Source organism: Acipenser ruthenus, unplaced genomic scaffold (assembly GCF_902713425.1).
Source record: "Acipenser ruthenus unplaced genomic scaffold, fAciRut3.2 maternal haplotype, whole genome shotgun sequence".
Classification (NCBI taxonomy): Eukaryota; Metazoa; Chordata; class Actinopteri; order Acipenseriformes; family Acipenseridae; genus Acipenser; species Acipenser ruthenus.
Genome location: NW_026708375.1, coordinates 14460 through 40916, shown reverse-complemented (window position 1 = coordinate 40916; position 26457 = coordinate 14460). Strand labels below are relative to the sequence as shown.

Sequence of the window (26457 nt, the reverse complement as noted above, 5' to 3'; positions counted from 1 at the left end):
TATTTATTTGTATGTACTGGTATTTGTTATTTCCTTTACTTGTGTCGAACTGTTTTTAATCTGATTGTTTTACTTTTTCTTCATAAATGGATTTTCAAGATGTTTTATTGTAAAATATTCATCGTCATATATGAACAGCTGTTATTGTTTATAATTCCTGTTGCGCGGATTGGCTTCCCCCAGTATCACATGACACGGCTTGCGGCGCGCAGCAGCAGACACATGATAACCATATCGAAGGTGTTTCTTATTGTATCAAGGCCCGATTGGGTTTATTACGCACATACCTACTGTTGCTCCATGAATGATGTAATGTAAAAAAAGAAACGGATTGAAGCCAACCCAAAAAAGTAAGATTATTTATTTCAATATCATTATAGCTATAAACGATGCACGCATTTTACAATAGCAATTGCAATTGGACAATGACCAATAAGTAATTTTGTTGCAATACTGTATACAATGTGAACAGAATCAGAAATTGCTCCGTTGCCTCGAAGAAACATCTACAATTTGTATTTAAAAAGGACGCCCAACGTGGGGCTCGAACCCACGACCCGGAGATTAAGAGTCTCATGCTCTACCGACTGAGCTAACCGGGCTGAGTGGTAGAAGTTTCTTTCACTCTAACCAACTGAGCTATTAATTTGTCGTCTTATTTGCTAATACTGAACGACAGAACCAAATATTTCAAAAATAATCCACTGGACGTCACCAAAAACAGCTTTGATGACACAAAGTCGTATGACACGAACCCTAAGAATGTAATTCAAGATTAATTGTCGCTTAGAAACAACTGCAGCCTCCCGGCCTCAATACAAATAATACCAATACTTGCTCTTATTGTATTACTTGTATTGTAACACTTGAAATGTATTTGCTTACGATTGTAAGTCGCCCTGGATAAGGGCGTCTGCTAAGAAATAAATAATAATAATAATAATAATAATAATAATAATAATAATAATAATAATAATAATAATAATAATACAAAAATCGAATTACATGTTAAAAAATGAATGGTCTTACCCATCTGGAACGATTGGTTCTGCATTTATACAGTATCAACCTTAACCTGAGTTGAGAAGTACCCAACCTGTGGAGGATTGAGCACAACGTGCTCGAGTGCTGTAGCAGCAGCCATGATGCAAGTTAGTTTTTCAGTTGAAATACATATCTATTTTGTTTTTTTGTATGGGTGTTTTGAAAAGATCAGTTAAATAGCTACGTATTTTGAAATAAGGATGTATTCATTATTATGAACGTTGGCAGAAAGGATATTGTATTATTATTTCCCACGTGTGCTTGACTTGTACAAATCTGATAGAGTTTCAACAAAGGCATTTGACTTCGGTTCATTATTTAGCCTATACTGCCATCTACAGCATTACTGCGGGTGTCGTTTGCTTCTTTTGACAAAAATATGGATGTTTTCACGAAAAACCGTGAGAGCATGTAGTCGTGGCCGAGTGGATAATGAACAAAAAGAACTGTCAGCACTGGGATTCGACTCCAAAAAAGAACTGTCAGCACTGGGATTCGACTCCAAAAAAGAACTGTCAGCACTGGGATTCGACTCCAAAAAAGAACTGTCAGCACTGGGATTCGACTCCAAAAAAGAACTGTCAGCACTGGGATTCGACTCCAAAAAAGAACTGTCAGCACTGGGATTCGACTCCAAAAAAGAACTGTCAGCACTGGGATTCGACCCCACGCTTACAGAGTAACTGCGATCTGAACGCAGCTCCTGAGACCGCTCAACCATCCTGAATTACACAGATGACATTTCACAACACTGCAGTACACTGCTGATCCTCCGAAGTCTGAAGCTGCAATAAATCACCTGGGGTGTGCGTGTACTTATTCTTTTTCTGTTTATATTAAGGAGGGCCACCTGTTTCGTTGGGATCACAAGGAAACTCCCCTTACAGAAAGAAAATATACGGCAAACAGAGTGATCGCTTCAAGGTTAAAAACAAATCAGCACAGTCTGTTAGCAAATTAACGTGATCAAAAAACCACAAAGAAATTACATAAATGTTACAGATACATTTCCTAGACAGAACAGTTGCAATATAATTCAGTACATTTCTAAACAATCCGCTAGTAACAGACATAATCTCAAAGCGGTATAATTTATTTCGGCTCTTATGAAAGACAAGTATCCTTGCGCATTATATCACAGAAAACATGATAATCCTAGCGCTTCATTTAATCCCTCAGGTTATACCGTATGGAGATAGAATATCCTTTTTGATCGAGATTACCACCACTGCAATCTTGAAATATTTTTTGTATGTCACAGAATTTAAGAAGGCAGTGTATATTTTAGCACTACAAGACCATGTACGGAATTAAAACGAAAGGACTAAAGAATGGTAATTGTTTTCTAACAATTTAATTGGATTAACGCAAACAAGATTATCCATGAACTAATGTTCACAGAAAATGAACATAAAAAGAGAATATTGACAAAAGCTGCCGCTAAGCACTGTGGTTGAAAGTGAAAACGTAACCACCTAACGTTTTTTTCCCCTAGAAAGCAGGATTGCAGAAACGTGAATCTGTTAACCTTACTCTCGAGAGACTGCGGTTGCATACACACACAGTTCGTTTTTAATAAAACATTGACGAAACCACATACCTTCTTATACTGGACCATGCAAATACAGTGGCTCTCAAAAGTATTCACCCCCTTGGACTTTTCCACATTTTATTGTCTCGGTGCTGAGAGGAAAACACTCCCACTCACACTCCTCCTGGTGGATACCGAGACCGATCCCTTCAAAACATGTTTCACTCTAAAAATGATCCTTGCAAATATAGTCAACTTTTATTGGCAGACCGTCGCCCCCAGCTGGCAATCTACTTCATATACAATGACTGGGCAACAACGAGGTGTTACATTAACAATACAAACTAACTTGAGACAGCCAAGTCTTTGAAGCATACCTTAAGTTTGTCGTGTGATACAAAAGCAAGTTTTGGCATTTTTGCATTGTCTGCCTCGTCAAACAAGCTCGAGCCACAGCACACAGCACTGCTGCATCGGGACACAGAGGTGGATTTTAAAGCGACTGAATCAACGAGCTGAGACTACTTTTTGAAGAAATTGAAAACATACCTCTAGTCGAAATATTTGGTATTTAATTAAAAAAAATGTTTTGAATTTGCAAAAGGCAGACATTAGGACAATCTGAATTGCTCATATCAAGCTGCGATGTAGCCTATGAGAATCGCTAGCATGACTCAGGGGACATTATCTCCAATCGTAGAGCGCTCGCTTAGTATGCGAGAAGTAACGGGGTCGATGCCCGCATTCTCCAAATAGTTTTAATATATCTGCGTATTTACTCCCAACACATTATGTAGATACATACAGTGTGACAATTCTTTGTAACAGAGACACCCACCCTACATGGTATTTTAAAGCACAGTCCGCTAATTTGTAATATTCCCCAGACTGAAAAACTGCAGTGCGCCCTCCATCGTATGTCTTCCGAGAAGCACAAAGGGAGATTTTTTATAGTTTTTTTTTAGCAATGAAGAGTTTGTGTTAATTGAGAATAAATAGAAATGGCTTGAAGTTTGCTTTCATTTGGAAAGTGTTTGTAATGAAATATCATTTTTGTGGTTCTTTTACCAATCACTGTATTGTATACTAGCTACTGTTCCATGCCCATGATTTTGCTAATCAGTTTCCCACATGGTTTAGCGGTTAGTTTTCCTGGTTTTCACCCAGGCGGCCCGGGTTCATTCTGATAACAAAGCAGAGTGTTACATTGGTAAAAGGCCGTACCTGCAGATAAGCTTTTTTTTTTTTAATTCATGTGGAAAGGTTTAAGATTGTGAAGAAGTTTAAATATGTTGCGTATTTGCGCATTGGGAACTTTGCATAATGACGTTTTTATTAATGCCACTTTCTGACAGTAGTCAGGGTGATGATACAAGACCAGAGCCAATAAACCTGTTATTTTCTTGTCCTTTCATTACCATATTCTATTGTGCTTGTTCAGAATACGCGTGAATCATGAAAATGTCTTGTTAATATTTAAACAAAGCCAACAGCCACTTTATTGCTCACCCTGTGGATTAACCGCTATTGGACTATAGATGATTGTGTTAAAGATGTTAATAGACTTTCAATGTACACGTTTTAGAGCTAAGCGTTTGTTGAGACAGTTCAAGCGCGGCACTTTCAGGCAGCCAGTTCCAGTGTTTGCCTTTTGGACTTACTCTGGAAGGAATACAAAAAAAAAAAAAAAAAAAAAAACATTTGTTGAGAACCGCATTTGGAAGAAAACTTAACAGTTTCGAAAAGCATTTGTAAAGGCATCGGATTCTATTATGGTAATTCTGTTGAACTGTTGAACGTTTCTCATAATACACAGGTTTAGTGGAGTGACAAAAAAACACTAGTCTTTTCAAGCCGAAATAACTCCGCTAGGAGAGCGTTAGACTGAAGATCTAAAGGTCCCTGGTTCGATCCCGAGTTTCGGCAAACAGCAAGACTATTTTTGTTTTGTATTATTTTGAACTAAAAAACAGAGAACATGTTTTTCTTCAGTGTAATTGGATGAAATAACAACGTATCAGAGTGCCATTTTCTAATGTGATTAAGAAATGCAAAAAGCATCGTCCCTGGGTGGGCTTTGGACCACCAACCTTTCGGTTAACAGCCGAACGCAGAAACCGATTGCGCCACAGAGACCAACCTGTGAAGTCAGCACTGAGACCACATCTAAGAAGAAAGCAACACTGGACAGGAAAGTCTATGTAATCACAATTACATGTATTCAAACCAATGCAAGCAAACTTCAAGCCATTTATATTTATTCCCAAATAACATAAACTCTTCCATTGCTAAAAAAATATATAAATAAAAAAATCTCCCTTTGTGCTTCTCGGAAGACATACGATGGAGGGCGCAATGCAGTTTTTCAGCCTGGGGACTATTACAAATTAGGAGACTGTGCTTTTAAATACACATTTAGGGCGGGCGTCTCTGTTACAAAAAATTGTCACACTTTGTATTTATCTCCATAATGCGTTGGGACTAAATACGCAGATACATTAAAACTATTTGGAGAATGCAGGCATCGATCCCGCTACTTCTCGCATGCGAAGCGAGCGCTCTACCATTTGAGCTAATTTCCCAATTAAAAATGGAAATTAAAATGGCTTTAAGTGCTGACAAGAGTTTGGTATCAGCTGTTGATTTCCTTAAAACAATCTTTTATAGTAAAATGAACACATTTATTCCTTTTAAAAATAAGTAAAAGTGAACTGTCAGAAGTGGGATTTGAAACCACACCTCCATTCAGAGACCAGAAATGGTGCTATTAATTTTTTTTTTTTTTTCTTGGCATGTGATATTTTGTAGATCTTGTTATCTGCTATGTCCGCTCACGCTAGGCACTACGTGCTCGAGTGCTGTAGCAGCAGCCATGAAGCAAGTTTGTTTTTCAGTTGAAATAAAGATCTATTTTGTTTTTGTGTATGGGTGTTTTGAAAAGATCCGTTACATAGCTACGTATTTTGAAATAAAGATGTATTCATTATTATGAACGTTGGCAGACAGGATATTGTATTTATATTTCCTACGTGTGCTTGCCTTGTACAAATCTGATAGAGTTTCAACAAAGGCATTTGACTTCGGGTCATTATTTAGACTATACTGCTCCCTCGATCACGTTCTGCAGCATCTCGCCTTGCTAATCCCTCCCGTATGCTTTGGCGGTTTAACAGGTTGGTCTCTGTGGCGCAATCGGTTAGCGCGTTCGGCTGTTAACCGAAAGGTTGGTGGTTCAAGCCCACCCAGGGACGATGATTTTTGCATGTCTTAATCACATTAGAAAATGGCACTCTGATACATTATTATTTCCTCCAATTACACTGAGGGAAAAAAATGTGCTCTGTTTTTGTTCAAAATAATACAAAACAAAAATATTCGTGCTGTTTGACAAAAACCGGAATCGAACCAGGGACCTTTAGATCTTCAGTCTAACGCTCTCCCAGCTGAGTTATTTCAGCTTGACAAGGCTCATTTTTCGAGATAACATTCTTTTTTTAGAACAGTTGTAATGTAATTAGGTACATTTCTAAACAATCCGCTAGTAACATATAATCTCAAAGCGCTATAATTTATTTCAGCTCTTATGAAAGACAAGTATCCTTGCGCATTATATCATACTTGATTGCGAAAGGTAATATTAATTAATTGCCTTCAGTTAATATTTTAGAAAAAAATAGTTTGCTAACAGAAGAAAAACAAGCTAGCAGAGGATGGTTTCGCTCCATCGACCTCTGGGTTATGGGCCCAGCACGCTTCCGCTGCGCCACTCTGCTACAACTGCCTCATGACTGAATTACCAAGCAACAGAAAAAAACTGAACATCGTTTTAACCAGCCACACGGCAGTGGCCGGGCCGAACCATGGAAACGTTGCAAATCAGAGATGATCCGTTTTCTTATCTCCCAAATACGTTATGCAAAGTATGCAACTTTTCTGCCCACTTTGATCACAGGCAGTTTTATCCCCCAGTTTCGGCTGCCAATTCCAATATTCTGTCTCTCTAAAGCATCTTAAATCGTGGAAAGCGCTCTTTGTTTAAAATTACACTGAAGACTTATTTTGTTCTTCCAGGCTTACAATTAGATATTGTCTTGTTTTTAAGTAGATTTTGTGAAGCGCATATGGGGCGCTATAGAAAATACATATAATTAATTAATTAATTAATTAATTAATTAATTAATTAATTAATTAATTAATTAATTAATTAATTGAATGTTAGCCTGCGTTCGATCTGGCAGGTTTAATTCTTCAAAAGACAACGCCGAAGGGTCTGATAAATGACACTGTAATTATTTGAGATGATGCATGTAGACAATAATGTAAAAATGGTTGTTTTCGAATTTGTATCATTTAATTTCATTTTTCTTTTTAAATGTAGAGCTGTTTTATATTTATTAATGTATTATTATTAGGCTTGTAGTATTAATATTATTCATAATGTTCATTATTAACGTCGGTATTGTCGGTATTAAACACAGACAGATATGAGGTTCAGTCCAAACAGAGCGCCGAACTCAGCGAGGTCCAGCAGGGGACAGTAACTTCACACGGGCAGTGTGGAGTAGTAGGGCAGTGTGGAGTAGTGGTTAGGGCTCTGGACTCTTGACTGGAGGGTCATGCGTTCAATCCCCAGTGGGGGACACTGCTGCTGTACCCTTGAGCAAGGTACTTTACCTAGATTGCTCCAGTAAAAACCCAACTGTATAAATGGGGAATTGTATGTAAAAAATAATATGATATATTGTAACAATTGTAAGTCGCCCTGGATAAGGGCGTCTGCTAAGAAATAAATAATAATAATAACACGGGGCCATTTCATCAACCATCACCTCAGAAACACAAACAAGCAAATCATTATTATTCGCCATTTTTAAAAGTCGCTCAGCGCTCTCCTGTAGCAGAGCGTTAAGTCATTTAAATTCAACTCAGTGTGCTTTCTGAGCGGCTCACTTACTTAACGCGCCTGAATGCATCGCATTGAACACAGCGCTGAAAGAGCCAACATGGCGAACTCTGGCATCCAGTTTCATAACCGCCTCCGACAGGGAGGCCAGCCAATCAGACTCACATGCTGGGGATGGAGTGTTTCTACAGCCAATCAGACTCACATGCTGGGGATAGAGTGTTTCTACAGCCAATCAGACTCACATGCTGGGGATAGAGTGTTTCTACAGCCAATAATACGCGATGACTCCAACCAGACCCGCCTTCTGCTGGTGACGCTTTCATTTCAGTTCAGAAAATAGAGAGGTTTGTTTTGTTCATGTGTGGAGAGGTGGCTGCAGTCAGTGATGATTTTACAACACGCTGTCTCCTGCTGTTTAAAATATTTAGGCTGGGATGAAATGTTTTCTAATAATTAGTGATTTTTGTGTTTGTTTATTACCTGCACGGAGTTCCGTGAAAAGGAAAGCATCCCTTTTCTGTGTTGAATTTCACACACAGAGCGGAGCGCGTCAGTCGCAGCTACAGACAAGTCGAGCTTTTCAATGAGATGATTTACTGAGAAACAAACGCGTTGAAGCTCCAGCAGAGCTCTGCGCGATTCTGAAAGACCAAAGTAAAGTTACTCCTTGCAAAGCCTGTTGTTTGTGTTCTTTCTTTATCACACCAGAAGAAGTCATGAATGTATTTGAATGGGAAGGCTACAGTAAAAAAATAAATATTACTAAATAAGAACCGCAGGCGGTGTTTCTGATTGAAAAGAGGATTCCGCTAGACCAGTCTGAAACTCAAACCAGTGAAGATGGACGCGTCAGTGTGTCCGTGTCGCTCTTTCAAGACGAGCTCGCCTCTACCATCGAGCACGCAGTGAAAGCGGCTCTACACACCGTCGCTCATATTGCTTATAAACATTTACTAATACAGGTTATTATTTAAGAGCAGAGATGAGTTTGCACGGGATACATACAATAGGGAGAGCCACACCATTACAAATGTATTTTAATACTACAAGGGATGTTATTGGATTTATATCTACAGGTCATGTGACGTTGCTCAAGTAAGCTTCCAATGTTGTGCCTAATGATTATTACACAGGTGGAGTTTGTACAAAAAACATATTGCTGCACTTTAAAAAGTTTGAGTTGTGTAAATCACCTGTTTAAATGAAACTGCTTTGAGAATAAGCAGGCTATCCTGCTGTAGTCGCTTGTCTGCTCAACTTGCATCCTGCATTGACCATTTCCTTCAAAACCATTCTCAATACTGTATCAGGTAACAAAAAGACATTCCTCAGACACTTTGCTAAGACTGCAAGTCTCCTGGCTTGGTTTCTAAGCATGTTTGCAGTAGAGAAATGGATGTTTGCATTAGAACAATGCAAAGGCAGAACGGCGGTCATGATGGTGATTGACAGGGAGGTAGAAGTGGATGCAATGCTCCAGTGTGAGGCTACAGGAGGTGAGAAAGACCAGCAGCACTGAATCTTGTACAGGACGTAGAATAAAAAGATGTTCATATGAAAATGCCTTTTCCTTCACTTTGTTCATAGGAACACAAACACAGCGTTAACCAATAATTGCAATGTAGAATAACAGGAATGGTATCAATGCCATCATGTACCTAAACCACCAAACTATTATACCGGCTCACCCCTAAACGAAATAACTGAGGAACAGTAACTTTAAATCCCTGATCAAAGCAACTAACAAACATAGCTGGTAAGTAAGAGATCTAATTGTATACAGTTTTGTTTCCCACAGATCCCAAAGAGAGCCACGCTATCCCTGAATCTGAAGCACAGGAAGGGCCAAAGATAGAAGCAGGAGTGCTGTGCAAGTCTAATGCAGGTTACAGAGCTGGCATGTGTTAAAGATGAAGAGGTCCCTCAACAGGAATGTGTTCCTATTAAAGAGGAATTCATAGAGCAGGAATGTGTCCCCATCGCAGAGGAACTTCCTCATGAAAATCATGTCTGTACACTTGAGGAGAACAACAAGCTGGGATCCAACCTGTGTGATGACTCTCCATCTGAATGTGAACTGGGATTTAGAGGTAATCTTACAAAACAAGCAGCATTGAGCTGCCTATTCATCCTGCAGAAACTGGTACTGAACACCAGCAGTGTGCTTGAGATTCATATTTTAACCAAGGGGAGCTGCCCAACCACTATGTCAACAAGGACATCACTGTGCTTGCTTCTGAGGCACCTGCTAGATGTGCAGCCGCTGCCACGCCTCTTTAGAATGCTGTGAGATCAGCGGTGTCCAATCACGCTCCTGGAGGCCATTCCACTCCACATTGAACAGGTTCAGTTATATAAAGTGATACTCCTGTGTCTGGATGGACACCCCTGTGTTAGATCTTTGCCTTTCCTCATTCCTGGTAGGCTGTTTGCAGTTCTGCTCCCACAGCTTTACAGAGCTGCAGGGATCACATGTCCCATCACTGGGTGATGCCAAATCCAGTTGGGTTCCTCAGCGTCACCAGAAGAAACATTTCAGTAGAGAATTTCTGTGGAGAATGTATGCAGCAGGATCACCAACATGAGTCTTATTTTATTTCTTACACTTTATGCAAATACAATATCATTTTTAAACGCTCATCTCACTGCAACTATCCCGAGGATTGTAATGTTTGCTCGCAATGCCACATTTCACTTTTGTGTGTCTCACAGTAAGCATTGCTGTGTTATTATTGTCACAGTACAGTACGTATGTGTGTGGAGGTGTTCTGTACAGCAGACCAGCTCAACAGATAATTTCTATATTAATTATTAATTATCAAAAAACAAATTAAATATTAGATACATTGCAGTACTATCAAAATGCAGGTACTAAATAGGATTTTTCATGATGCTCTGTTGGCTCGATTTAAAATATTCCATTTTAAACATTAAAAAAAGCATGTTTTTCATTTTCCACTTGGCTGACATGTTGACATCATTTTTGCTGTGACTGAAACTTGCGGGACACTAACTGGTGAATGAATCCACCTCATCTCAAGCAACCAATCACTGAACTGCTCATTCACTTGTGTTCAGAACAGTGCATGTGGAAGAATTCTGTACAATAACCTTTGTCTCTCTTCTCTTTCTTTCTTTAGCTTCTAAAGTAGATGAAGGAGAACACGACTCCACTCTATCACCCCAGTGCAAAAACGCTTCTAGAGGCAAACCACAGTGCAAGAAACACAGAGAAACGACACCCCAAGAAGAAAATATGAAGACATTGAGAACTCACTCAGTTACAATCCCTTCCTTACAAGACAGACACCCACTTACTGTGGAGAGTACAGCGATGACACATTCTGTATGTTTTAACAATTCTGAAACCCAGGGCAAGTTGAAGACCTTACCTCATTCTATTAAAGGTGGGAAGAGTTCCTGTCAATTAGATGTTCCTAAAACTCACAAGGGAAATCCCACAGGAGGGACTCCGTGTTCCTGAGCTGATTGTGGGAAGAGTTTCAATCATATATCACTGCTTAAAAGACACCAGCGCATTCACACAGGAGAGAAACATTATCACTGTGCTGTTTGTGGGAAGAGATTCAGTCAGTTAGGAAACCGCACAAGACACCATAACATTCACACATATGTGTAATCCTGTCCCTGCACTTAGTGTGAAGAAGTTAAGTCAGTTGCAGGCTCTTACAGGACTTGAGAACATTCTCAGAAATGCAGACACTTGGGGACACCTAAACAACAGGAGTGCATTCTACTAAATACAGAAATATTAACTGAAAACAAAATAATAAACTTGCTTGATAAATAGGGTCACCCCTAATCACAATCTGTTCAGATCAAAAACTCACCAAAATCTGTGTTCATCATGTTGTTGAGCATTCTGATTGTGTTACATCACATTAGTAATATATTAAATAGATTGTTATTATGAGTGCAAGTTTCTCTTTTTTTCCTCCTGCATTGCTCAGCCTCTTGCAGTGTGTTGTTTGGAATCTTCCCTGATACCATGGTGAATCTGCGGTACCTCAAGACGCAGCACAGTATACCACAGTTATCATGCGGGCAGCTTGAAGTGTAAAATCAATACTGTTTCCAGCAGGGTGCGCCAGAGACCTTTTAGCACTTTAATGGGCTGCATACCATTGCTTCTTAACAAGGTGATTTCTGCTCCTGATGTGTTGAATACTCCCCTCTCTCTCTGGGGGACTCTATTAAACAAACAGCCACAAGGTATTTAGAAATCACAGCTTTATTACATCAGCTTAGATTCTCTCGTGTACCAGTTCTCTGTGCACGGAAACAACATTTTCATGAGCCATCTGCAAAAAACAGCACAAGAACTTTACACATGGCTAATTTATATAGCAACCCCCACCTTTCCCCTTCATTTGCATGACGTCTGATGAAAGCCGGGTTTTCTCAAGTAAAATAAACTGAGCGAATGGGAACCCGAAAAAGCATTTTGCACAAGACATTTTTATCATGCAATTCCAGTGGTTTGCAAGAAGTATTCACCCCCCTGCAAAGTTTTCACATTTTGTTGGCATGTGAGCATACTGCATGACGCTTTCAAATTAGACTTTACATGTAGAATCTACACAAACTACTCCACATTGATAAAGTTAAAGGTCACAAAATTAGTGAAATAGTTTTAGCCTGTATGTACTCAAAGTGGTTTAACTTGTAGATAATTACATTCAGGCATATAAAGACTTTCAAGCTGCAACTCACATAGTGAACCAACAAAGCAACCATGAAGTCCAAGGAGCTTTCGAAACAAGTCAGGGATAAAGTGGTAGAGAGGCACAGAGAAGGGTACAAGAACTTTTCAAAGGCTCTGATTATCCCTCTCAGCACAGTGAAGGCCATCATTAAGAAGTGGAAGATGCATCATACCACCAGACACTACCCAGATCAGGTCGCCCTCCCAAACTGAGCAGCTGGACAAGCAGGAAACTGGTTCGGGATGTCACTGAAGCCACCAATGACCTTGAGAGATCTGCAAAGTTCTGTGTCTAAGGTGGGGGTCAGCATTCACACATCAACAATAAGCCAGTCCCTCCACAAAGCTGGCCTGTATGGATGGGTGGCAAGAAAGAAGCCATTACTCAAAAAGCAATTGAACTACTGGTGACACATTTGCTTTTTATATTTCCATATTTCAGCACATGCATCAGTGATGTGATATCCATCAAAGTTCCTTTGAAATGCACAATCAGGTGTTCAGTGGGAGCAGTGGTCAAGCTTCATTTGAAGTGCTGCTTGTTTAGTCTAGTAACTGTTAGCAACGAGCTCATTAAAACTATCAAACATTGTTCATTGTGTTCTTAATGGTTGGTTAATTAAAAAGTAACCTATTTATGTACTAATAATGTCATATTATTGGAATTGGGAGAGGTTTGTTTAAAGGAACTATTGAAGCTAGTACTGTAGTAATGTTTAGCAATGAGATCAGGTTTAGTTTTATTACCGTATACTCACTAGGAATTGACACATGCGCTTATACTTGAGTATGTGCTGTTTTCTGTGCAGGTGCAGTTACTCCTTTGGTTTCATATAGAAGCTTATGCACCTGCATTTGAGTGTAATGCAAGGTGTGGAGGCTCACATGTTCATATATTGCACCACAAGTTAAACACCATATTTATTCTTTCTCTTTGAATTCCAAATGTTGTAAGACGGATAAGGGTGTCTGCTAAGAAATAAATAAATAATAATCTTTTTAGCTTGTAATAATATAATAATAATATATTTATTTTAATATAGCACCTTTCATAGTGGACCACCATCTCACAGTGCTTTACAGAGGTAGGCTGTGAACTGTGCATTATATGCAGAGTCACTTACAATAGGGCATTGATTTAATAATATAAGAAAAGTTATGAACAAAATCAGGGAATTTAATGCATCAATACTTTTCTAGTAGCTGACTGATCCCTGACTTTCATCGAGTTGGCTTTTAAAGACATCCTAATGACTCTGCAGCAGCACCATTCTAGTGACCCATTTCAAACACTCCCAACTCTGTGAGAAGTGTCTTCTCTAATCCTTCTTTGTTCCAGGCTAAATAGATTCAGTTCCCTTGTCTGTTGATTGTTTGTTAACTCCACTGCAAGGGATGTTGCCTAGTTGGAGGAGCACGTCAACCCGAGCCCTTTTTGACTCTGGGTGTAATAATAAATGTGTCAATTAGCAGACGCTGTTATCCAAAGCAACTACACAGACTAGGGAATGAACTATACACCAACAATTTCTGCTGCAGAGTCACTTCCAATAGGACCTCGGTTTTACATCTCATCCGAAGGACGGAGCAAATGGAGGTTAAGTAACTTACTGTGAGAAGATGTGTCTCCTAACCTCTGTCCTAAGTCTGTCTCCACTCAGTTTATAACTGTGTACTCTAGTCCTGGTCTCTCTACTGTGCTTGAAAGAGTGACTACAGTTAACTCCAACTTTTTAAAAGCTTTTTAGTCTCCTCTAGTCTTTTTTTTGTTCCAGACTGAATTGATTTAGTTCCCTCAACTGTTCTCTCAGCATATTTAGGGTTGGTTGAGTGTACAAGGAAAACAACTGACTCTGGAGAGGAGTTACCAATCAATGCCAGCACACTGGAGATCCAGAATTCAGAACACAGAACCAGGGAGGACATTTGGCCCATCAGTGCAGCAGCTGATTGATCTCAAACCTGTTAAGTCGGGTCTTAAAGGATCCCAGTCCTAACAACATGACTTGGTAACCCATTCCATCCCCTCACCACACTCTATGAGAAGGTGTCTACTACCCTCTGTCCTATGGCTATCCACACTTAATTTCCAACAGTGCCCTCTGACCCTGGTGTCAGTGCTATGCTTGAGGTATTAGTTTGGGTTAACTTTGTCAACACCTTTCAAGTTTTTAAAGACTTCAGTCAAGTCCGCCTAATTGTTCTGTGTTCAAGCTAAACAGATTCAGTACCCTCTTCACAGCTCGTTCCTTTAAGCCCCGGGATTAGTCTTCACCTTTATGATTGCATCCCTGTTGCTGGTAGAAATGACTCTATCACAACACCAAGGTCCTTCTCTCACACCCACTGTGTATTTCAATCCTACTTTTTCCTTCTAAAAAGAGACTTGGTAATACATTTGTGAAATGTTTCAATAAGAAACATGCACTCCACACCGTACAGCAGCTGACTGATTTGCTAATGAAAGAAGCAGCTCAACCACAACACCTGGTATAATGAACATGTTTGTGAGCCAGGTGTTTGCAGTACTGTACTGTAGATATGAAATTCCAGAGAATGCTTCATTTTGCATGACTGATAACTAATTATTCTATTGCCTTTAATACTGTATATGGGGCCACCTGTCTGCACCTGCTGATCCCAGCACTGATCCTGCTCTGTGTTAAGAGAACAATGGAGATCACTGACACTGTGTCAATAGATTTGGATCATAGGGTATAGAGGAAATAGTTTTCAAGTGAAGTATGGAAATTTGGAAGAGGAGGGCATCACACAGTATCACAGTGTAGAGAAAGAAAGGGTCCTTGGTGAGGGTTTAGTGGTGAAGGAGTGCATTTGCCTGGGAGAGGGTATAAAACAGAGCAGGGTGGAGGGACCAGAGCAGCTGAAGAGTGGAAAAGCAGCATCAGCACCTTGTCAAGATGAAAGCCTGGACTACAAGAGCCATTCACCTCTTGGTCCTGACAGCATGTCTTCTGTCAGGGGCTGGTAAGACTGCCTTTCTCCTGAGTAACATGGGGAGGGAGGGAGGGAGGGATTGCATTGATTGCCTTCAACCTAAAATAAATGGGGGAAGAGAATGCATTGACTGACTTTCATCAGAATAACAGAAGGGTAGGGAGATAGCAGGCAGTCTTCCATGAGATAACATAGTGGAGAAGGCAGGCTTTTCCTCAATGCTGCATCATTGAATAATCAACTTACCATAAGAATATCCTTCTTTGTTCTTAATTTGTACATTGCCATTTAAAAGAATGATTCCACCCCCTCCATTTCCTCTGTGTGCAGATGCAAGGAGCCTCCTTGAGCTGGGAGATGATGATTACCAGGCCAGCAAGAGAGAACTGGGTAAGATCCATTCTTCCAGAACTCAGTCCTATATTCTCAACACAGAGGTTTGTCTACTTGTCTTGGGGATTGATTTGATGAGCCTGTACTCTACTAGAATAAGAAACAGCATTTAGAGAACTTGAAAACTCCCATGTGTTGCATCAACCACCTCCCACCATGGGGACCCCTTATTAAGAGGCTGCTTCAGACCAGAAGGATTCCCTGGTACTGTAAAATGCAGCTGTGGCTTATCCACGTGAATAGCCAAATCAACTCGTCGTTTCTTATCATTTATAAGAACATTAGAAATGAAACAGTCATAAACAGTAAATATTTAAATATATTGGGGGGGGAAACAAATCAAGGTTTGCATTTGAAATTTCCCTTCGAGTCGATCTTGCCTCCTGCTCATCTCTTCAATAAACCATTGCAGGGTGTGTATAAAATACACTGAGATTTAAAAATGTTCATTCAGTTTGATTTACCTTTTTCACAAAATATACACATCCTTGAAACATATAGACCTGCTCTTTCATTTATTGTGCTAATATTCAAACCACTTTTTATACAGCAGATTTAATATAATAATTTTTTAAGAGATATTAAAAATGCAAACTGTTTACTGCAAGTTGATTTATTACAATTCCTTGCCTTATATAATAGGTGGCACTTTAAAGTGGTTTATTTATATAATATTAATTCAACTATTCTACACTGTTGCAGTTATTAACAAAAGTGCAGAATTGTATGACCATAATTACATGTTTTCAGTACAGATACAAAAATCTTAATAAAATTTTAAAAAATCCCAGTTTTCCTAATCGGTCCGTTTGCATTCTCCATTCCATGCTGTCATTCCTTTCATAGCACTGGATACAACACAGGACTGCTCTCATTAAAAATGTAACCACAGCCTGTGTTTACAGATCTCAGCAACACTTTGGAAGATTCAGAGGAGCAGGAAGGAGCACTGGAGAACAAGAGAGCGCTGGGTAAGGAATGAAAGAAAGAAAGAAAGAAAGAAAGAAAGAAAGAAAGAAAGAAAGAGAAAGAAAGAAAGAGAGAAAGAAAGAAAGAAAGAAAGAAAGAAAGAAAGAAAGAGAGAGAAAAAAAGAAAGAAAGAAAGAAAGAAAGAAAGAGATAGAAAGAAAGAAAGAGAAAGAAAGAGAAAAAAGAAAGAGAGAAAGAAAGAGAGAAAGAAAGAAAGAGAGAACGAAAGAAAGAGAGAAAGAAAGAGAGAAAGAAAGAACGAGAGAAAGAAAGAAAGAAAGAGAGAGAGAGAGAAAGAAAGAAAGAGAGAAAGAAACAAACAAAGAAAGAAAGAGAGAAAGAAAGAAAGAGAGAAAGAAACAAACAAAGAAAGAGAGAAAGAAAGAAAGAGAGAAAGAGAGAAAGAAAGAAAGAGAGAAAGAAACAAAGAAAGAAAGAAAGAAAGAAAGAAAGAAAGAAGAAAGAGCAAAAGAGAGAGAGAGAAAGAAAGAAAGAAAGAAAGAAAGAAAGGCTTTTAAGATCCTTTATTTAACATTCCAAAAAAATCCATTAAAACTCAATAAAGGTAAAACATAACAAAATTAAGATTTAGCAATATTAAAAAATCCTAAAATACATCATGTTCTCCTTAAAAATAGATTTTACCAATATAAAAGGATCATAAAAAATCAATTAAAAAAACACAGTGTTTTCTTTCTGTTAAAAACAGATTAAAGCCAAAATTAATAAAAACACTGTAAAACAATAAAAAATAAAATTAAAACTAGAACAAAAACTGGAGCTCCCCCTCCTCACTCACAGCACACAAGGCGTCTCCCACACACCACCTCTCCTGGAAGTCCTCCGGGTTATTATTTAGTTTAAAAAATTCAAAATCCACTCTTATCCGGCTGACCACCATAACCCTGAACTGCAACACAACATCAGTCAGCCCGGCGCCAGAGATACTGTTCTTTCTGGATTTTAAAATGGCCAATTTTGCCTGACCCATTATAAAATTAATTAAAACACACCTGTTTCTCTTTTTAAAACTGTAGGGAACCCCAAAGATAAAAAGCTCTTTTGTGAACTCCTCGCCTAGGCCCTGCAGGAGCTCCTGTAGGAGATGGAAGAGTGGTCCTAGCCTGACACACTCACTATACATGTGAAACACTGTTTCCTCTGCAGAGCAGAAACAGCACTCTGAGCTAATGCTAGCATCAACTCTGTGGAGAAACCTGCCGGTGGACACAATACAGTGCAGGATCCTCCACTGCAGGTCCCCCGCTCTCTTGGTGAGGGGCAGTTTATACAGTACCCTCCATACTGGCCTGCACCCCTCCTTTACCTCCAGACATGCCCTCCATCTTGAATCCACCAACCCCCTCAACTGGTGGGAATGTGATGCCTTCACACAAATTTGGTAGATCTTCTTACTCTCTGCTGTATGAAGAGTTAGATCTTTAACTGTGTCTAGGTTTAATAACATTCCCTCGTTTCTTACACCCTCCTCTCCTTCACCTACTGCTGGACACACTAGCAGCCCTGGAAAGATGAAGTCTTGTCTCTGCCCAGTGCCGCTGGACATCTCCTCTCTCACAGCCTCCCTGAGCTCGGGGGAAAGACAACTTCTCAGTTCACTGACCATTTTCTCTGCCAGTCTCTCAGAGTGCCAGCCCAGCCGCCCAGCCAGCTGTGTAGCAGTCAGCCAGCAGGAGAGCTCAAAGTTGATAAGATGTCTCAGCCTGGTCACTCCTACCCTCACAAAGCTGGCACAGAGCGTCATTGACTGAAAGAAACGTACAGGGAAGAGCGGATTGAAAAATAGGGGCTCCTCCAACAGGATCCTGCCTGTCAGGGACCCCTCATCTCTCGCCACCCTCACTGCCCTCCAGGCATCTAAAACACTCAAGTAAAAAGAAGAGAGACCTACTTTAGCTAGTCTGGCACTCTCAATTAAAAACAGGTGTTTGTCTATCCACAGCCCCCCTACTCTGCTGAGGAAAAAACAAGCTAGCCTCTTCCAATGAGCCTCCTCCCCAGCGTACAGGAGCCTCTGAACCGCCTGCAGTCTGAAGGCTGCCACCCTGCTGGCAATGCAGACCAACCCCTGCCCCCCTTCATCAGTGGGGAGATACAGGACCGCTGGCCTCAGCCAATGTCTCCCGCTCCAGAAAAACTCCAGCAGTATTCTTTGGATCTCCTGCACCATGCCCCGGGGAGGGTCCAGACACACCAGCCTGTGCCACAGCATGGAGGCCACCAGATTATTAATCACCAGGACCCTTCCCCTAAAGGACAGCTGGGCCAGCAGTCCCCTCCATCTCTGCAGCCGCCCCCTCACCCTGTCCACTAGGCCCTCCCAATTTTTCTGCATATATATCTCCACTCCAAAAAAACACCCCCAGCACTTTTATACCTGTCCTGTCCCATCTCAGCGCCTCAGGCAGGACAGGGGGGGTGCAATCATGCCAACTGCCTGACAGGAAGGTGTCACACTTTGCCCAGTTAACTCTTGCTGTAGAGGCTCCTTGGAATGTGTGCAGGCTCTGCTGTAGTGCCTTGATGTCTCCGTCACTGCACACAAACACGTTCACATCGTCTGCATAAGCGGACACCTTCACTGCGACAGAGGAGGGTGAGGAGGGCACTGCCCAGCCAACCAGCCGGCCCCTCAGCAGGTGCAGCAGGGGCTCTATGGCCAGTGAATAAAGCATTCCAGACAGGGAGCAGCCCTGCCTAATACCCCTGCACACTGGGAAGGGCTGACTCAGCCCATTGTTAATCTTTAAAATGCTAAAAACATTCCAATATAAAAGCTGGATATAAGAAATAAAAACAGGGCCAAACCCGAAGGCTTCCAGGGTTTTAAAAAGGTATGTGTGATCGACCCTGTCAAACGCTTTCTCCTGATCTAAAGAAACCAGCCCAACATTCAAATCACATGTCTTAGCCATTGATAAAAAGTCTCGAATTAAAAACAAATTATCAAAAATGGAACGTCCCGGTATGCAGTAAGTTTGGTCCGTGTGTATTACAGCTCCTATACACATTTTTAGTCTATTTGCCAGACATTTTGAAATAATTTTAAAATCAGAACATAAAAGCAAAACAGGTCTCCAGTTTTTGAGTAAACACAGGTCTCCTTTCTTCGGCAGTAGTGTGATTACTGCCCTCCTGCAGCTGAGGGGCAGTTCTTTATCTCGGAGGCTCTCTCCCAGCACCTGCAAAAAGTCCTCACCAATCACAGTCCAGAAATTTTTAAAAAATTCAGTGGGCAGTCAATCAATGCCAGGAGCTTTTCCTTTTGAAAGCTGTGTAACAGCAGTGGTCAGCTCCTGATATGTTAGTGGCTTGTCTAATTGGTTCTGTTCTTCCTCGCTCAGGGTGGGCAAATCCTGGAGCAGCAGGTCTGTATCCTTCTGCTCACAAGGCTCTTTGCTGTATAGTTCAGAATAGAATTTTACTGCCTCCCTGCTGATCTCCTCCCGGCTGTACAGCTCCCTGCCGCAAGGCGTCCGGACGCAGTGCATCTTCCGGCTGTCTGCTCTCCTCCTCTCCAAGCCAAAAAAGAAACTGGAGGGGGTGTCCATGTCTTTAAGCTCCATGAAGCGAGAGCGCACCAGCGCCCCCTTCACTCTTTCCTTCAGCAGGCTGCCCAGCATGTGTTTCTGCTCCCTCAGCGTTTGCAGGGTCTGCTCCTGGTGGTCTGTGTCCAGGCTGCTCTCTAACTGGAGAATTTTCAACTCCAGCTCTCTCACTGCAGCGTTCAGTGACCCGGTTGAATTGAGTGTGTATTGCTGGCAAAAGATTTTAATCTGCGTTTTGCCAATGTCCCATCACTGCCTAATATTTTTATAATTCGTTTTTTCTTTTTTTCCTAATGTTCCAAAAATCATTAAATTGTTTTACAAAAAGTGTGTCCTGTAATAGCTTTAAATTAAAATGCCAGTAGGAGGTGCTGTGAGAGTCAGTGGTGAGTATTACTGTAACTAACAGGCAGTGGTGGTCAGAGAGGCTACTGGGGATGATATTGGCTTTAATGAATTTATTCAAATGTGTGTGTGATGTGTAGAAGCGGTCTAACCTGGCTCTATATATTTGTTGTGCGCGACAATGAGACCAGGTGTACTGTCTTGCATTGGGGTGCAGACACCTCCAGACATCAACCAGGCCACTGAACTGAAAAACTGCAGCTAATTCACTTGAGGATTGGGGATTGGGTTCCTCATTATTTCTATCCATTGTAAAATCAATAGTGCAGTTAAAATCTCCTCCCACCACCACCACATCATCATTATCAATATTTAAAAGAGCTTGCTTTAATTTATTAAAAATTAAAATGCGTTCCCTTCCTTTATTTGGTGCATAAATATTAATAAAAACAAATACAGTACCACCCAACCTTGCTCTCACTTTTAATAACCTCCCCTTTTCAATTTCTTCAATATCTAAAATTGCCACACAGGCATTACATAAATGTTACAGATATGTTTCGTAGACACAAAAGTTGTAACATAATTGAGTACATTTGTAAACTATCCGCCAGTAACAGACATTATCTCACATTATCTCTAGTTTCAAACGCATTATCACTGGCGGCACAATTACGACATGGAAAAAATCCAGTATATTTCTCCAGTACACCCAGATCTCTCGAACATTAAAATGAGTCTGCCCTTAAAAAAAACACTGTCCGTGTTCATTTCTGTGTATATGACATTGTCTATACACAATACCTGTCATGTAAGCCTATTGGTATCAAACCGATCACAATTAATGTGATCCGTGTTTTCAGTCAGATTGATAGTTTTAATCAATCATCGAAAAAGCAGCAGTGCTTTGCAACTGTAGTTCGTCTTGCGTACCTTTTGGTAAGATACCCACTCAGAACGTGTCCGCTTCCTCCAGCCCACTAAGGAACACTGGAGCGGTCATCAACAACAGGGAGCAGTTGGCCAAAAAACAACACTCACTGTCCTCTTCACGCTCAAAAACGAACACTCTCACTCTTCCTCGTGGATAGCGAGTCCAAACACTTTATAAACGCATTTCACTGGCAAATCACTATAGAAATGATCCCGGAAAGTATTGTTTTATGGGCAAGTGGCCGACCGTCTCCCTCCAACTCTGAGTGGCACCGGTAGCTGTGCCGCTGACAAATTAACAGGAGCTTTCATATAATGCAATTGCTGTTCCCCAGTGAGGTGTTACAACAACATTTCAAACTCATTCCAAACTGCAGGCGGTTAAAAGCTTAATTGGGTTCAAATTTCTCGTATGATTTAAAAAGTAGGAGCCAGTTGCGTCATTTGCATTGTCTGCCTTCCTCCTTTGCACTGTGAAGTCTATCAAATTTGTGCATAAAATCTGAATACGATTCCCATTTGAATCGTATATATTTGGTTTCCATTTTAGCTCTATGCATACACACTGTTCTGTTGAGCTCCCAGGGTGTTATCTAATAAAACACCATAATCGGTTAGCACGTTCGGCTGTTAATTGAAATTTTGGTGTTTCAAGCCCACGCAGAGATGATGCTTTTTGCATTTCTTTATCGCATTAGAAAATGGCACTATAATACGTTTTTATTTCCTCCAATTACACTGAAGAAAAAATGTGCTGTTTGCAAAAACCCGGCATCGAAGCAGGGACAGTTACAGTCTAACTCTGAGCTATTTCAGCTTGACGCGATTTTTCTATCGAGACAGCATTCTTTTCGTCAATTGCCTTTTTGTCAAGCCAGTAAACCTGCATGTAATGAGAAACGTTCAACAGTTCGGAAACACCACAATAGAATCCAATGCCTTTGCAAATGTGTTTCCAAACTGTTAGTTTTTCTCCCAAATGCGGTTTCTCAAAACATGGTTTTGCCTACTTTTTGGTATTATTATTACTTTTTCTAGAGTAAGACCAAAGGCAAACATCCAGGAAATAGTTAAACACTGCTACAGCGCTTGAACTGTCTCAACAAACGTTTAGCTCTAAAACGTGTACATTAAAAATCTATTAACATCTTTAACACAATCATCTGTTTTCCAATAGCGGTTAATCCACATGGTGATCAATAAAGTGAATGCTGCCTTTGTTCACATATTGGCAAGATGTTTTCACGATTCCCGCATATTCTGAACAAGCACACTAGAATATGGTAATGAAATGACAGGAAAATAACTGCTTTATTGGCTCTGGTCTTGTAGCGTCACCTTGATTACTGTCCGTAAGAAAGTGGCATTAATCAAAAACCTAATTATGTAAGGTTCCCAATGCGCAAATACGCAGCATATTTAAACATCTTCACAATCTTAAATCTTCCCACATGAATGTCAAATACGTACTGACAAGTACGGCCCTTTCCCAATGTAACACTCTGCTGTGTTTGAACACCAACGATGGCTTGGATATTATGTAGTAAACCACGATATTTTGTTCCCACTTTCTTTAGTATTACCAACTGTGTTTATCGTGTCAGCCCTTGTGGCCTAATGGATAAGGCACTGGCCTTCTATGCCAGGGATTGTGGGTGCGAGTCAAATCTGGGGTGTGATTTTGTTATAGGAGGCTGCGTGGTCCAGTGGTTAAAGATAAAGGGCTTGTAACCAGGAGGTCCCCCGATACATATCCCACCTCAGCCACTGACTCATTGTGTGACGCTGAACAAGTCACTTAACTTTCTTGTGCTCCGTTTTTAGGTGAGATGTAACTGTAAGTGACACTGCAGCTGATGCATAGTTCACACACCCTAGTCTCTGTAAGTCGCCATGTATAATAAAAACGAACATAATTATGGTATGTTTTATTAGCATGAAATATTTTGTAGATCTTGTTATCTGCTAAGTCCGCTCACGCTAGCCAGAACGTGCTCGAGTGCTCTGGCAACAGCCATGAAGCAAGTCAATTTTTCAGTTGAAATAAATAACTACTTTGTTTTTGTGGATGGGGGTGTTTTTTGAAAAGATCAGTTAAATAGCTACGTATTTTGAAATAAAGATGTATTCATTATTATGAACGTTAACAAAAATTATATTGTATTTACATTTCCCACGTGTGCTTGCCTTGTACAAATCTGACAGTTTCAACAAAGGCATTTGACCTCGGTTCATTAGTTAGCCTATACTGCCATCTACAGCATTACTGCGGGTTTCGTTTACTTCTTTTGGATATTTTCACAAATAATCGTGTGAGCATGTAGTCATGGCCGAGTGGTTAAGGCGATGGACTAGAAATCCATTGGGGTTTCCCCGCGCAGCTTCGAATCCTGCCGACTACGTAAGCTTTGTTTTTAATTGATTGTATTTGTTCATTGTTAATACATGTTTAAAGCTCAGGAAGTCTGAAATATTACTGGTTGTACTTCATATCGCTTCGGTTCATTTTGTTAAAGATTGTTCATTTTGGCACCATTACAAATGCTGTTGTTTCCTTAAAGAAGAAAAGCCTCGGCCCGTACGGGGATCGAACCCACGACCTTGGCGTTATTAGCACCACGCTCTAACCAACTGAGCTAACCGGCCACACACTCGAAGCTTGTTACTGGAAGCCGAGGAAAATAAGTCCTGCGAACATTATGATTGTTCTCATGTTAAACTGAACAATAACACATTCAAAGTATCGGAAAGGCATAATTAGAGGCCTCGTCATAATGAGGCAGTTTAACAGTGTGAAGGATGTGGTGAGGTGCAGGCTTGCGGTGACTTTCTCTCATTTAACGACCTTGTGATTCGAATACTAACAAGAAAAACAAATCAAATTACCAAGCATTCGGTGGACGTTTTAAGAAATAAATTAACAAAAAAGATTTGTCAGAAGTGGGATTCGAACCCACGCCTCCAGAGAGACTGCGACCTGAACACAGCGCCTTAGACCGCTCGGCCATCCTGACTGACACCGACGACTTTGCCCAACACTGCAGTACACTGCTGAACCTCCAATGTCTGACGCTGCAGTAAATCACCTGGTGTGTGTGTGAACTTATTCTTTTCTCTTTATATTATGGTGGGCGACCTGTTTCGTCGCATTCTATATGGGATCACAAGGACACTCCTCTTACAGACAGAAAATATACAGCAAACAGAGCGATCGCTTCACGGTTAGAAACAAATCAGAACAGTCTGTTAGCAAATTAACTTCATGAAAAAAAACACACAGGCATTACATAAATGTTACAGATATGTTTCGTAGACAAAAAAGTTGTAACATAATTGAGTACATTTGTAAACAATCCGCCAGTAACAGACATTATCTCACATTATCTCTAGTTTCAAACGCATTATCACAGGCGGCACAATTACGACATGGAAAAAATCCAGTATATTTCTCCAGTACACCGAGATCTCTCGAACGTTTCAATGAGTCAGCCCTTAATAAACACTGTCCGTGTTCATTTCTGTGTAAATGACATTGTCTATACACAATACCTGCCATGTAAGCCTTTTGGTATCAAACCGATCACAATTAATGTTATCCGTGTTTTCAGTCAGATTGATAGTTTTAATAAATCATCGAAAAAGCAGCAGTGCTTTGCAACTGTAGTTCGTCTTGCGTACCTTTAGGTAAGATACCCACTCAGAACGTGTCCGCTTCCTCCAGCCCCCTAAGGAACACTGGAGGGGTCATCAATAACAGCGAGCAGTTGGCCAAAAACAACACTCACTGTCTCCTTCACGCTCAAAAGCGAACACTCTCACTCTTCCTCGTGGATAGCGAGTCCAAACACTTTAAAAACGCATTTCGCTTTCAAATCGCTATAGAAATGATCCCTGAAAGTATTGTTTTATGGGCAAGTAGCCGACCGTCTCCCTCCAACTCTGAGTGGCACCGGTAGCTGTGCCGCTGACAAATTAACAGGAACTTTCATATAATGCAATTGCTTTTGCCCAGTGAGGTGTTACAACAACATTTGAAACTCATTCCAGACTGCAGGCGGTTTAAAAGCTTAATTGGGTTCAAGTTTCTCGTATGATTTAAAATGTAGGAGCCAGTTGCCTCATTTGCATTGTCTGCCTTCCTCCGTTGCACTGTGAAGTCTATCAGATTTGTGCTTAAAATCTGAATACGATTCCCATTTGAATCGTGTATATTTGGTTTCCATTTTAGCAATATGCATACACACTGTTCTGTCGAGCTCCCAGGGTGTTATCCAATAAAACGATAGGTTGCGGATGCAACCCCGGTTCCCTGAAAGAGAAAATAACCATCAAGGTATGGGACATTGCCGTCAGGCAGTAGGGATTGGCTGAGCTTTATGTCAAAGCTGCCGATAGGCCTCCGCGCAAGCTGCCGTGTAAGCCCGCCCCCTTGGGAGCTTACTATACGCAGCGCGCGGAGAGTCACTTCCTCTTTTGCCCTTCAGGCCGTGAAGGCCTCCAGAGCGACCTCGCGGCTTGATGGTTATTTTCTCTTTCAGGGAACCGGGGTTGCATCCGCAACCTATCGTTCCCTTTCAAGTCGAAAATAACCATCAAGGTATGGGAACAGTGTACCCCAAGCCGTCGCGAGGGAGGATTCTCGGCAGTAGGACAGCCTTACGTCATAACGCAACTGTGTAGGCAGTACACATATGCGGAGCTGCGCCTCAGCGTCTATGCTCGCAATGACACCTGTCCCAAGGTGGAATAGTCACACCATATTGTCAACCACTCTAGACGTCCGCAACCTGAGGCGTCATAGAGTGCAACACAGATGCTCCAAATGACGGAGCAGAGGATTCCAGTACATTTAACCCTCGGTAGATCCTCGTAAATGTATGCGGTGTAACCCAACTTGGCTGCAGCGCAAATGTCAGACATCGGCACCCCTCTAAAGAGGGCCCAGGATGTTGCCATACCCCTAGTGGAATGTGCCTTCAACTGCCCTGGTGGCGGAAGGCCATAGTATCATATGCTAACTGAATTGCATCCACTATCCAATGAGAAAGGCGTTGCTTAGACAGCGGCTGACCCAAAGTTTTAG

The 26457-nt window shown here is 40.9% G+C and overlaps 1 long non-coding RNA gene and 6 other non-coding genes across 7 annotated transcripts; 3 read left to right on the top strand and 4 right to left on the bottom strand.

Annotated features, from left to right (window-relative positions):
- Window positions 1–124: 124 nt before the first annotated feature.
- On the top strand, window positions 125–11415 carry LOC131732022 (uncharacterized). Its single transcript, XR_009325239.1, has 3 exons — window positions 125–350; window positions 9280–9571; window positions 10622–11415. It is a non-coding gene; the product is annotated as an uncharacterized LOC131732022 (long non-coding RNA).
- On the top strand, window positions 5753–5826 carry trnan-guu (transfer RNA asparagine (anticodon GUU)). Its single transcript has one exon. It is a non-coding gene; the product is annotated as a tRNA-Asn (tRNA).
- A 9973-nt stretch (window positions 11416–21388) lies between the features above and the next one.
- LOC131732023 (small nucleolar RNA U3) lies at window positions 21389–21604 on the bottom strand. Its single transcript, XR_009325240.1, has one exon. It is a non-coding gene; the product is annotated as a small nucleolar RNA U3 (small nucleolar RNA).
- Window positions 21605–23694: 2090 nt separating this feature from the next.
- On the top strand, window positions 23695–23776 carry trnas-aga (transfer RNA serine (anticodon AGA)). Its single transcript has one exon. It is a non-coding gene; the product is annotated as a tRNA-Ser (tRNA).
- A 170-nt stretch (window positions 23777–23946) lies between these two features.
- Window positions 23947–24020, bottom strand: trnai-aau (transfer RNA isoleucine (anticodon AAU)). Its single transcript has one exon. It is a non-coding gene; the product is annotated as a tRNA-Ile (tRNA).
- A 286-nt stretch (window positions 24021–24306) lies between these two features.
- On the bottom strand, window positions 24307–24388 carry trnal-cag (transfer RNA leucine (anticodon CAG)). Its single transcript has one exon. It is a non-coding gene; the product is annotated as a tRNA-Leu (tRNA).
- A 678-nt stretch (window positions 24389–25066) lies between these two features.
- Window positions 25067–25281, bottom strand: LOC131732024 (small nucleolar RNA U3). The gene has a single exon (XR_009325241.1). It is a non-coding gene; the product is annotated as a small nucleolar RNA U3 (small nucleolar RNA).
- Between the last annotated feature and the right edge of the window lie 1176 nt (window positions 25282–26457).